At 41.8% G+C, this 13,233-nt stretch overlaps 1 long non-coding RNA gene across 2 annotated transcripts; it reads left to right on the top strand.

The window, feature by feature from the left end:
* Positions 1–3,108: 3,108 nt before the first annotated feature.
* On the top strand, positions 3,109–12,836 carry LOC117814323. 2 transcript variants are annotated; one of them, XR_004631555.1, is made up of 6 exons: positions 3,109–3,244; positions 4,772–4,815; positions 7,254–7,450; positions 7,553–7,702; positions 10,295–10,410; positions 12,610–12,836. It is a non-coding gene; the product is annotated as an uncharacterized LOC117814323 (long non-coding RNA). The 2 variants fall into 2 exon arrangements; XR_004631556.1 differs by lacking the exons at positions 7,254–7,450; positions 7,553–7,702.
* Positions 12,837–13,233: the final 397 nt, after the last annotated feature.

Raw genomic sequence — 13,233 nt, 5'->3', positions numbered from 1 at the left:
AAACACACACATGCGCTTTGTATCGCAGCGAAACGTCATTCACAGGCAGGAGGCAGAAATTCACACAAATACATACACACATTCCAAGCAACAAAGGGCCCACAGTGTGTGGTGGAGAGATGAATTGGCTGCACTGTATAATCAGGATGAGTCATCAGACAGTAATCAATGAAAACAGGATGAAAGTCCTTATCTGAGGAGAAAAATGCAGACATAAAAGGTGGCTCAAAATAAAAAGACGAGGTCTTTGGCAGGAATTTGCAGCTGTACTTAACCCTCGGCTGAGGAGGACATGGAGCCAATTGCTTCTCTGAAAGGAATATTCTCTTCTATCAACAGTCTCTCACTGATAAATAAAAGTGCAGAGATTAATAAATATGCCTGTAACTGCTGAGAGTTTACTCTATGTGAGTCAATTTCACAGTCCAGTGTTGAACTCAGGTGACTTTGATCACACTTGGATAAGAGTACTTCAGAGAACACAGTTAAATCAAAGTTTCAAATGTAATCAGATTAAAAAAAGAATGATCTTTTTATACTGTTTTGTGTTGGAAAGAACAACAGAAAGTTGTCTGGCTTCTTGTATCATGTGAGTGATTCACTTTTCCCAGTTTCTGTCATGAATACTCATTTTAACTTTCTAAAGATATTTTCTTCAAATTAAGTTTCTGAACTAAATAAAATATTTTCTCTCTTCCTAGAGGATCAGATTTAATGTCAATTGGTTTTATGCCTCAAAAATATGCCAAAGTAGGAGTTGTCTCCAAAATATATTCCATGTGTCATAAAAGTTTACAACCCTGTCGGTTAGATAACATTAGATATGTTAAGTTACACAAATAATTAGGAAGTGCATCATGGGGGAAATTGTGTTAATTTCCACTTCATTAATTTACATTAAGACTCTCTCATGTCAAATTAGAACTGAATATTCTATTGTTATTGTACAGGTAAAATTATCCAGTATGTCCTATGTTTTTTCATAGACCATGGACTACCAAATTAAAATAAAGGTTTCATCATGTTTGTACATGGGTAGAAACAGTAAAGTAAAGTAAGAAGATAATGAAAAATAGCTACAGTTGTTTTAAGCATTTTGAAACTGTCATTTGTTAACATGTTCATATCAACATGACTATGATCCAAAATGTCCTTTTCTTTAAAAATCACATTCTATTTTGTCCCTTTCAGCACACCATAGTGCTGCCGCAGCATCTTCATGCTTCCTGCTGCCATGATTGAAAATAACAACACGACTGCCTTTTTAAATGGCACATTTCTCTTTAAAAAACTTTTAGGCACTAAGTTGACATGTCTTAAGTAATATTCACTTTGTGTTGCACAGATGTGAAATATTGTTCAAGTACTTTGAGTCTGAACTTCCAACTAAAAGCTAAGCATATGGTGTAGTCAATCAAACTGATGGGCAATCGCATCACAAAGCTCAGCAGAGCAATATTTTGCAGTGTGTAAATCACCACAGACATGTGGATGCAACAAACTGATGCTGTGTCCTACTTCTAAGGCAGGCCACACACTAGATACATTGCTTTTGCAGTGAAAAACAAAAACAGGAAGAAGAATAGGTGAAATTCTGCCTGAGAAGACTAAATATTTTAGTATAATAGAATTTCAATTTATCACATGGCTACTGGCAGAGTTGTGTTGATGTTCACTGCCATGTTTGTGGCCTGTGAAAGTACAACATCTGGTTCATTACACTTCTTAGCCTGCTCCTCTCATTGGTTTGTTACTGCTGCTGGAAGCAGTCTGACCTGGAATCGTAAATATTATAAATGTTTGATATTTACCAGCCCAGGTCAGGGAGACTCTGACTCCGTCGAAAGCAGGAAATAGTATTGACACCACATACTTCAGGATTATTTGGACAATGGGTTAGGACAAGCCTTGATTCAGGCCACACCCCCTGATAATTGGGGACAGGAAATCAGGCCCTAAATTGGGCCTAAAGTGGTCTAGTGTGTGGCCAGCCTTAGTCATGTATTCAGACCACACTTGTGTAGCAGCGCAGCATTTATTTGAATAAAAAAATATAAAAGTAGTGGTCATTTGACTCTCAATAGAGACACTAGTATGAATTGGTTTACATTGTTAATGTGAACTTCAAAACTGTTTTTAAATGCAAAAAAATTCAAACGTGTTATTTATCACGATTAACTTTTGAAATTCAGCAGTTAAAAAAACAATAATGGTTTGACAGCCCTATACAACATGCTGAATATTATAAACTTAAAATGCTGGTATAAAAAATAAAAACAGTCTTATATTTCATCTGATATAGAAGTTAAGAAATTTAGTTGGTATCTAATTTTCATTATGTAGAAAGTTGACAGGATGATTTTAAAAAGTCCATCATTGTTGCTTAATTCAGCGCACTTTTTATTACTTTGGCTCCTGTGTGTGTAACCATATGCACATGTCAAAAGCTGCTTTAACACACAGAGCAACAAACATACAGCCTTATCCTCCTACACACAGTTGTTGTGTTTTTATTGTTATTATTCTTCTACACTCTGCACACACAGCACTAGATTGTCTGCCAGTTGGATTCTACTCCACTTAAAACCAGCAGCTTATCACACAGGTGATGGGGGCTCACAGTAGCCCCTCTAAACTTAATTTTTCACTCACACCCTTCACACTGAATAATCAAGATTCAGAATTGTAGCAGTGAGAGCTCATTGAACAGACCCTCAGCTCAGATGCATGGCTGCATCGTTTCTATTATGACAACAAACCGCAGATTACAGACAGTCATCCAGACATTCAGCTACAGTATGTTTTGAATAATTCCCCGCCCCTGTTTGGAAGTGCTTCATAATTCAGGACACAAATGCTCTGAAAGGAACCAGCATTAAACTGATCTTAGGATCAAGCGGTACCAGTTGATTAAGAAGACCTTGAGCTGCTCAACAAAGATTTTGTTCCTCTAATCCAGTTTGCTAAATGGCTAATGTGATTAAAAGGATTCTTTAGGCCATAATTCAGTTATGGTTGCTGATTACATTCACATGGCGGGGGAATGACTTCACATGACTGTCTCGAAAGAAAATATGTTGTCAAGGTAACAGCCCATGCAGGAAAAGTGCAACCGCTGTCGAGGTCAGAGTCTGCGAATTGTTAGCCAAGTGTCTCATGAGGGTGAACATTATATCACTAGCATAAAACAGAGATGTAGAGAGGGCAAAATAAGTGTTTGGAGATGAATAGAGGATAATAAATGGTAAGTAGAGCTTTTTAACCATCTCTTTCATTATAATATGAACTGTGTAGTATCAAAGATATCTCCCTTTGAAGCTGCAATCTCCTGTCCTCATATGCCATGTTTCTGCACTTCTGCCCCACTGAGGAGCATTTCATATTCCCTGGCACACAGTAATATAGCTCCACTCCTCCATGCCAAATTGACTCCACAAGTGCTCCTATACCTGCTGACTGACACATGCTCGCTGAAAATGATTCCTCCACCAGCGGCCGGCATTGCTGCTTGCTCTGGAGGGGCACTCGATTCCATTATTAAGTTGAAAAAGAGAGACAGAGCGAGGGGAAGGGGAGAGGGGAAAAAAAGAGGCTTGACTGGGTAGAGAAGAAGAATAATAGAGAGCTGAGGAAGTTATCAGGGCAGGGGAGAGTGAGCCTGCCATCTGTCTGACAGCAGATCAGAGAGCTCCTCCAGCTGGAACCCGGCTCACAAGCCCGGCAGAGAAGAGCCCGACCGGTCAGCAGGGTGAGGAACAGCAGCAACTCTCTATACTGTAGAATATATCAGCTCCACGTCTACCACAACACAGCACGCAAGTAGTCAGGTACTTCACTGACTAACAGAATAGCCACTACTTTATATATATATCCAGTGTTCTACAATATAGGGAAATATAGTACAAAATCTATCTTTTCTTGCACTATATTCAAGTGTTTACTGGAGTAATGTTTCAGAATTACAGTTAACACAAAAACACTTGTAAGCTGTTATAAAATACAGGAAGAAATGTTCAAACATTTGGCTTGTTACCTCAGTGGGGTCCGTTTTTCACATTTCAGATATCTGAAAGTCGTGAGCACTTTAAGCAACTCCTCCCGTTTTCATGTAATTAATTCTTCAAAGCTTCTGTGAGAAGTTTTAAACTGGTTGTGAAATTGACTGAAATTAATATAATGCTTCTTTATGACCTACAAAAGCAAATAACACCATCAGCAACAAGATTAATCATTTCTATAAGGTAATTTAACATTCCTCTAACCGCTGGGGGGGTAGGTGTCAGATAAGATGATTACAGCATACTAATAGAACACCCTTTGTTTACATTTTCCATTGTGTTATTCACAAGTGATACATTTGACTGCAAAAAAGCAGGCTTGTGAGGGATACTCTCACACAAGCACAGAACAAAATCAACAAAGAGATAATGTTCACCGGAGACGTCAAAATAAACACAAACAAATAGTTCCTTACAATAACCATAAAGTATAATTTTCAGGGTGCTGGTTGGCCAAGTAGTGTAAGCGTGACCTGTGTACTGAGGTTGTGGTCTTTGTTGCAGTGGTCGCTGGTTTGGCTCACAGTCACAGGCCTCTTCTACATGTCATCCCTTGCTCTCTTCTCCCCACATTTCCTGTCTCTCTTCAGCTTTCTTATCTTATGAGGGCAAAAATGCCAGAAAAAAATCATTTCAAAGTGTTTGCACATATTATGTGACATAACTTTCTTCTGTCTTCTTTTCCTCTCTCCTATCATTTTATGACTCCTCAGATCCCCTCTTATCATGTGACCTTTTGATGGAGCTGGATCCCAAGGTCAGAAACCACTGTACTAAACTGTTAAACTGTGCTTAGTGTTTGAACGAAGTTCCCCTGAACCAGCTACAACAGTAAAATGCCACTATTGCTGCTGTACATTGTGGCATTGATAATACAAAAATACTATGTTACGAATATGAAGTAATGAGTTAAAGGGGATTCTTCTGAAGGATTTTACTTTCATTCTTGAATTTTTCTGCTGCTATTTTCACTGAAAAAGATGTGAACACTCCTCCAACCACTGTACTAAATCAAAGTATCATTTCTGCACTCAAATACACTCTCAAGAGGTCTCGGATTGAAATGTTACCCTTAGGTATTTTAAGCTCCTGTGAGCAACTTTCGATTTGTGTCGATTTTGGCAACCCTAGCATAGCAGTTAGGCTCGGATATCAAGAACTGGTTCCAACTTGGAACCGGTTCTGAATATCTGAGATACATGGATTCGTGGATTCATTGATTCATAGATTCGATAAAGCATGTGAATTTGGGTTCCACTTCAGTTCTTAGCAGCAACATTAATCTTTCAGGAGTAAACCTCAGTGAGAATTTAGAAGTCCACAGAAGTCTTCCAGGACCTGCTGTTGTACATAACATTACGGACATGTCATGCTCAGATTAGAGAGCTCACGTTTTAATTTACAGTCAGGTAAACAAATCGTGCCAACAAATATTTCAAATATATTTTTGAAAACATTTCAAAGTGCACCCCTTCACCTCTAGTTCCTGAAGTGCAGAAACTCACTAACTAACTTACTTTAGCCATGGAGAGCGAGATAAACAAGGAGAAAGTGTGACAAGATATATAGTGATTCCAGTTGTCTCTGTGTCGTCACCACCCTTTACATTTTCAAATTAAATTATAGATACCTGGTTATTTAGAGAAATATCTATAGATTTAAGCCTTGTTTGATATTTTCATGTGTCATCACACCAGAAACAGCAAGCAGAATGATTTACAGCAAACATCAAGCTAATCTTTGTTAGTATCTAGTAATCTTTGGGTTAGACGGAGTCCTGAGGACATGCTACATTCAAATTCATGTTTTACGTGACTACCAACCCTAGCTTTAATGCTGCACAGATCATCTTTTTTGAATTGGTGTGTATGTGGTTTCCGGTGTTTCTGCAGCCAGCCTCAAGTGGATGCTCAATGAATTGCAGTTTATAACACTAACGCTTTATATTTTGAGACTGGAGGTTGCAGCTTGGTCTCTGCACCATGTTGTTTATCACTGCATCCACACCTACCCTCCGTCAGTAGTTTCAGGCTTTAAAAAAACCCATAAAGAAATAGTCAATCTTTTTACTAGTGGTCTTATTTACTTTTACAGCTCATAAAGAGGCATCAGTGTTCATTTCACAACCAGCTAGAAACCCCTGACAGGAGCTTTAAGTTTTAACAGCATGGTTAAATTGAGGTAAAAGTACTCAATGCAGAAAAACGAACACCTCGACAGTTTAACTGTTATATATAGTATTATATAGCTGGATCATGACTGATGACCTATAAAAATTTAAGTAGTGTTGGAAATGTAAATAATGTTGAGTCGTCTAATCTGAAACAATAAATCAAATTTTACACAGCGATCATACAGATTGTATGTAAACATTTGTTTTCACACAAATCTAGACAAGTAAAATAAACAAAGTAGCAGCAAAAGCGCTTTAGTGAAGTACACAAGCCTCTATATCAGCAGGTTTTGTAGCTTAAGTAGCCTATTCATATGGAATCAGAGTGTTTCACCTTATAGGTTTCAGTGTAAGCAGTCCCCAGAATATTACTGTATGTGTTTGGTTCCATAAACAAGGAAAGAAAAGGGTTAAAGAATTCTGGAGCTTGAAGCCCTGAGAGAGAAAGCGAGACCAAATCAACAAATTAATGCCTGTCCTATGAGAGGCTAAGCCTCTTATTTTTATTTCAAATGAGGATAGAAATTGACTTCCTTATTAAATCTAATTATTAGCTGGTGCCCTCCAAAAGTCTTCTGAAATCGCCTGCAGCGACCAGGCTATTAGCATAAACACCACCACTGGCAAGCTTAAAACAAATGGTATATTTAGTCAGTGTTAATGGGATTAAAGTGTGCTGGATTCAGGAGCAGCTCTCCTAACAGTGAGCATCACATCTTCATTATGGATGCCCTGACTTCTCCATTTCCACTCTCTTTGTTTGCATTTCATTTCGCTCTGCTGCCTCCCACTCCTCTCAGATATTCAACAGATTGTGTTCAATCTTGATCCAAAAATCCCAGACAATCATAAATAATAAAGGATTACACCAATCTCTGAAAAGCTGGTGGCTCGCCAGCAGCAATGCGCACACAGAGAAATAATTGTTGGCCATCTGTGCACCAGATTGGTAAGAGAAAGGGTAAACAAAGAGCACAGTGTACCTGCTAAAGCTCTCTCCTCTCCCCTGTCTCTCCCTTTAGCCAGAGAACATGAAAGGCTTTGATGACGCTCAGCCCTGCAGAATCAAGCGGCTCGCTCCAAGAGATTTTTTGATTAGGGATGTTTCAGAACCACAGGCTGACACGCCGCGCCTGTCAGGAATCTAACAAGGCTTGAGGTTATCTCTCTATCAGCAGCCAAACAGTGCTGAAACGCAGCACAATGCCAGCCAAACAGAGTAAGGATGGAGGATAATTGACCAGGCAAATGATCACATTTACATGTCATTTATAGAGCTCTCAAGAAAAGAAAGTGAAGTCATGAAAGCTTCCCTTTGCAGTTTCATAAATCACTCCTCTGCAGGCCGAGATTGGATTTACTGGCACAATGTTACGGACATGCTGCCAGAACCACAGTTAGGAATGAGAAAAGCTCCTCTGAACATCACACATCCATATTAGGAGACCTTGATTCTGAAGCTGGAGATTAGGTATGGGCAATCAATGCATTTTGATGTGAGCTGTAAAGCTAATATGTGATATGCTTTAGATTTATGGGTCAGAGAGTAAATCATTATCTGATGGATTTTTTTTTGTTATGGATTACACTATGAATCCTTTAACATGACTGAGCCCCGTCTCATCATTAAGACCCTCTTGATATGAACCACCACATGTTGTGTTTGGATAATAACAACAAAAAGCAGAATTTCCACATGAAACACGCAGCTGTTTCCACCTTTAATGGGAAACAAAGCCTGTTTGGTTTTTTTGCATGCTGCTTACAGGGAGAGAAAAATGACCCCACATCTCCACATCCATCCAAACTGGAGGACCCTCATTATGGTGTGAGATTTATATATGCATATGTGGGGAGAGAGTGGGAGATAAATAGTGTGTGATACTGGAGCAGGGAGGAGACAAAAGATAGGGCACAGTCATAATGAGCTGTGTTTATGTGTAGCCTTGCTTGGCCTGTTGACAGCGGCTAATGAAGTTACAGTTAGTGGGAGGACCTGCTGGCACTAATTAAACTGACTGTCACAAGCAGTGTTGGAAAAAGGAGGTGCTGCAGCAGGAATGGGAGGAGAAAACACAGGCTGATCCATCAGAGCAACACACACACACACACACACACACACACACACACACACACACACACACACACACACACACACACACACACACACACACACACACACACACACACACACACATAAACACACTCAGGAGGGGGGTTATACATAACTGTGTGTATAAGAACTCCTGACTATGCATCTTGTTTTATGCACTTGTAAAATTTCTCAAAAAGTGACTTACTCAAGATTGCCCAATGATGAACAACACATCTTCTCCTGCAGGTAAAAAAGCACAGATATGAGGTGCACGATTTAAAACATGCATATATGTCTATCAAGTGACCAAAGAAATAAATTCAACAGCAGATGCAGGATATATTTTACACCTAACTGAGCCTACAGCGTGGATCTGCTCCTGCAAAAGCCACAGCTCTGACATCTGGAAATGTTGCAGTCACCACCGAGCTGTTAGAAAGTGGGAGAGAGCTCGATTGACTGTCACAGAGGCTGAGTGGAGCTCAGTGTGTGCCATCTTAACCACAGCTCCATCGCAGCCTGTAATCCAGCTCACCACCAAAGCCACCGCTGCTGGCTGCCTGTGCAGACCGAGCCTCACTGTTTGTTTATGCAGCACATAGACCCAGCCATTAAAAGTGGGAAGCCTGTCAAAAATAAAAAGAGACTTTTCATGTTTGAGGGCTGCAATTGTGGCTCTTGTGTGATGTTTTTTCTCCACACTGACCCCTCGCTTTGAGGTCGGGAAGCCGCTTAACCCTGGGCCGTGGAGCCGGCTGATTGGCTGAGCCAAACAGTATTTTTGAATGTGATGGTGTAGTGGGGCCCTCCGGCAGAGGTAGTGTGGTTGCATGCAATGACTATGGCTGTGTAACCAATGCAGTCCACACATCATTATAATGGATCCTCAGGCAAGAGAGCCAAAGATCCTTTATAACTGTGTTCATCATTGCCCTCATTATGTCCTTGTTACCTTGCCTTGTGTTCACTGGACCTCACTATGAGGAAAAGAGTAGAATAAAACATGCTGAGCAAAGGTTACAGACTGTACTGATGAAGAAATAAAGGCATCAAGCAACATGGTGTCACTTAAGAATACATAAAAATCCCCCACTACAACATGCAACCCTGCCATATACAGAAGCTGCTTACAAATGATACAAGCTGTTTAAAATAGCTACTCCCAGCTCACAGCTACTCAAATACTACAGCAGCACAGGGAGAATGTGGAAATTTGCTATGTAGTTAACTTGCGACAGCCACCAATTAGGTTTACGATTCGGGCGCCTTTGGGCCACTGTCGCCAGGCCTCAGTCTCCCTCTGATGTCATTACACAAATCTGCAGCAGTCTGACAGAGCAGCAGGGCTGCAGGACACAAGGGGAGAAGGAGAGGGAAAGTTGGCTCGGCTCCTCTCCTCTGATAGCTGCAGATAAGCCGGCCTTGGGGCCTCTTATCTCATCTGTGGATCCTGTGTAAATGTAAGTTTAAGTCTGGCAGATTACATCAGCAGAGCCTGTTGGGGACAGAGGCTGCTCGCTGGGGGACCGTGATGACTCCCCTCATGCGACAAATGCATCCCCTCCACCCTTCATGGACTAACAAAGCAGGACTGCAGTGTACTGTGGGAGACGGCTCCTCTCAGCCAGTTAAAGTGTCCCCAAAGGGACCCAAATTAAAACTGTCAACTTCCATTTAGTCCAAAGTGTTCAGCCCGTAGCATTTGTTTCCACTGTCAGCTACACACTGTGTGCCATCATAGTGATAATAGTGGACAGCATGCCTCGCTTTGGATAAGCGTCTGTGTTACAGCTGTGTGACGCTGTGTGTGCTGATGGAAGAAGAACTGACCAGCTGATGTGGGACACGGTCTCTGTGGTCCAGGGGCCACAAAGGTGCCGTGTGACCGTGAGAGGTTTATTTTAGGATACACAAACACACCCTCCCTGTTTGTCTTAACATCTCTCTATTTGTCTACTGTATGCACAGCACATTCCAGACAGACAGACGGACAGGCCACATCTGGAAGGCAACCAAGGGCCACCCCCCTTCTTTCTCCCCTCCCTGGTCCCTGTGTCTGTCATCCCACCCAGAGAGGGGAAGTGGTGAGGTTGGAGTGGTTGGCCAGCCGGGGCCAGCTGTGTGACCACAGACCTCTGAATGTGTGTGTGTGTGTGTGTGTGTGTGTGTGTGTGTGTGTGTGTGTGTGTGTGTGTGTGTGTGTGTGTGTGTGTGTGTGTGTGTGTGTGTGTGTGTGTGTCTGTGTGACTGTGTGTGTGTGAGGGAGGGACCTACAAGCCTTATTACAGACCTGACTTCACAGTGGGCCTAACACAAATTTACTTCACAGCCAGCAGCAGGAACACTGCAGGACTTGTACTGTGACAACATGAGAATGTGTGTGTGTGTGTGTGTGTGTGTGTGTGTGTGTGTGTGTGTGTGTGTGTGTGTGTGTGTGAGTGTGAGTGTGTGTGTGTGTGTGTGTGTGTGTGTGTGTGTGTGTGTGTGCGTGCGTACGTGCGTGTGTGTGTGTTTGTGTGTGTGTGTGTGTGTGTGTGTGTGTGTGTGTGTGTGTGTGTGTGTGTGTGTGTTTCTATCAGTCACATACATGCATGTCTAATGTTCCTAATGTATACCTTAATATAGGGCTGGTTTATTTCTTCATAGAAAATAAACTTTGCTGAATGGAATAAATAAACAGATGAAGTCACTGAAATGACAAATGTGCTGAGGTGATATGCAGTGGGTATACAGAAAGTATTCATATACCCCTTCACTTTTTTTACATTTTGTTATTCAATTGATTGGACCTGATTTGGAAAGGCACACACCTGTCTATATAAGATCCTACAGTTGACAGTGCATGTCAGAGCACAAACCAAGCCATAAAGTCAAAGGAATCGTCTGTAAACCTCTGAGACAGGATTATATCAAGGCACAGATCTGGGGAAGTGTACAGAATTTATTTTGCTGCATTGAAGGTCCCAAAGAGCACAGTGGTGTCCATCATACATAATGAAAGATGTTTGGAACCACCAGGTCTCTCCCTAGAGCTGGCCGGCCGGCCAAAAAGAGCGACTTGGGGAGAAGGCCCTTGTTCAGGGAGGTGACCAAGAACCCAACGGTCACTCTGACGGAGCTCCAGCATTCCTCTGTGGAGATGGGAGAACATTCCAGAAGGACAACCACCTCTGCAGCACTCCACAGATCAGGCCTTTCTGGTAAAGTGGCCAGTCGGAAGCCACTCCTTGGCACAAAGCACATGAAAGTTTGCCAATAGTCACCTAAAGGACTCTCAGACCATGAGAAACAACATTCTCTGGTCTGATGAAACCAAGATTGAAATCTTCGACCTGAATGTCTGGAGAAAATCAGGCACTGTTCATCACCTGGCCAATACCCATCCCTACAGTGAAGCATGGTGGGGGCAACATAATGCTGTAGGGATGTTTTTCAGCGGCAGGAGCTGGGAGACTAGTCAGGATTGAGGGAAAGATGAATGCAGCAAACTACAAAGAAATCCTTGACAAAAACCTGCTCCAGAACGCGCTGGACCTCAGACTGGGGCAAAGGTTCACCTTCCATCAGGACAACAATCCTATGCACACAGCCAAGATGACAAAGGAGTGGCTTCAGGACAAGTCTCTGAAAGTCCTGGAGTGGCCCAGCCAGAGCCCGGACTTGAACCTGATTGAACATCTCTGGAAAGACCTGAAAATAGCTGTGCACTGACGCTCCCCATCCAACCTCATTGAATTTGAGTGCCAAGGAGAATGGGAGAAACTCCTCGAATCCAGGTGTGCCAAGCTTGTAGCATCATACCTGAGAAGACTGGAGACTGTAATCACTGCCAAAGGTGCTTCAACAAAGTATTGAGTAAAGGGTATGAATACTTATGTACATGCTTTATTTGAGTGTTTTATTTTTCATTAATTTGCAAAAATTTCTACAAAGCAATTTTCACTTTGGCATTATGAAGTATTGTGTGAAGAATGTTGAGGAAAAAAAAGAATTTCATTTATTTTGGAATAAGGCTGTAACATAACAAAATGTAGAAAAAGTGAAGGGGTCTGAATACTTTCTGTATAGCCACTGTAGATGTTGAATAAGCCTGTCAGTTCAGGAGGAATGTGTTAGGCCACAGACTGCTGCCAGCTCATATCAGTTGTAAGCGACTGCTGCCGGACTGCACAGTCAGCCAGATCACAGGACAGAGGGTCTCAGAGTGATGATGTCACTGTTTTGCTTGGGTCCCCAGGGCGGTGATTTATGATCTAATCTGAGTCTGTCTCTCCTGATTCCAGGTCTTTCTCTCCCTGGGGGGCTGCTAATGGTACAGCAGGATGGAGCCACCATGCAGCAAAAGTCCTCTCAGCTCACTGGCCCTGACATCCATCTCCATGATCATACACTGAAAGAAGAAAAAAAAGAGGGGGGGGGACTGTAGTGACTTCATTTTGCAGCACATGTAGGTGTACATAGATGCACACACCCATGCAAACCAATGCACACCCACAGTAGCAGAGAAGAAACAGAATAAATTAAGGTTTGCATATATAACCTTGGCTATTTGCAATTTGTCATGCAGTCCAAGAAAGATAATTGAGGCTACCTCCCGGTATGCAAATAGAATGATAATCAGCCTGCGCTACTCTACCAAACACATATGCACAGACGAAAAAACACAGTTACATTGTTAGCAATTTCTAATAGAGGACACCTATTGACCCATTTTCTCTTGGAAAGCAATTTGTCCCTCCAAAATAAAACTAATAGGTGGCAAGATGAATGGATTAGAGTGGGCCAGACTGGGTGCAGCATGCCACAAGGCACTAAATCACCAGATTATTAGTTTTATGAGCCAAGCCCATGAGAGAATAATTGCTAATGTTCCCAGAGTAACCAAGGGAAATAAAGGTAATGGAGCA

The sequence above is a fragment of the Notolabrus celidotus genome, chromosome 6 (assembly GCF_009762535.1).
Source record: "Notolabrus celidotus isolate fNotCel1 chromosome 6, fNotCel1.pri, whole genome shotgun sequence".
NCBI lineage: Eukaryota > Metazoa > Chordata > Actinopteri > Labriformes > Labridae > Notolabrus > Notolabrus celidotus.
This window is presented reverse-complemented; position numbering and strand designations above follow the sequence as displayed.